Below are 744 nucleotides of genomic sequence, written 5' to 3'. Positions count from 1 at the left end.
TTTTTTTTAAATTTATATAAAATTTATTTTTTCTCGTTTATTTTTATTTTATTACTTTTTCTTAATTCTAGATATTTTGTTTAATTACTCGGACGAAATCGGGTATTGACAGTTGCCTCTCTTTACTTAGATTTTACTAGACAATATGACAAACAAAGTTTTTATATTGTCTGAGTAAAAGATAAGTAAAGACAGAAATACTGATTTCGTCGGAATTTCAACTAATTTAAGTACACGCTAATCAAATTCAAAAGAGAGGTTACAACGCAACAAAAGCTTGACCAAAGCCAAAAGAAAGACGATTCACCAAAACAACAACCTGGACTTGACCATTGCCTTGCAGAGGGCCAAGATTGCAGAAGAAGAAATTAAAATTTGACCATTGCGAAGCAGAGGACCGATATTTCAGAAGAAGACTAAAAATGCCAAATAAAACTAGGCTTATGGGCCAGAGGAGCTGGGCTTTGAGGGCCAATATGGCAATTGGGCTTGTGGGCCAATGTTGAAACTGAACTTTGGATAAATGAGGTGTGCAAATCTCGTGGAGGGTGTACCAACCCTATGGGTGAATTAATGATGTGAGGTGTACAAACCTCGCGGAGGGTGTACAAACCCTATGGATGAAAGATGTGAGGTGTACTAACCTCGCGGAAAGGGTGTACAAACCCTACGGATGAATGATGTGAGGTCTACGAACCTCGTGGAGGGTGTACGAACCCTATGGATGAATGATATGAGGTGTAC

This window comes from Vigna radiata, chromosome 6 (assembly GCF_000741045.1).
Source record: "Vigna radiata var. radiata cultivar VC1973A chromosome 6, Vradiata_ver6, whole genome shotgun sequence".
NCBI classification, from domain to species: domain Eukaryota; kingdom Viridiplantae; phylum Streptophyta; class Magnoliopsida; order Fabales; family Fabaceae; genus Vigna; species Vigna radiata.
This window is presented reverse-complemented; position numbering follows the sequence as displayed.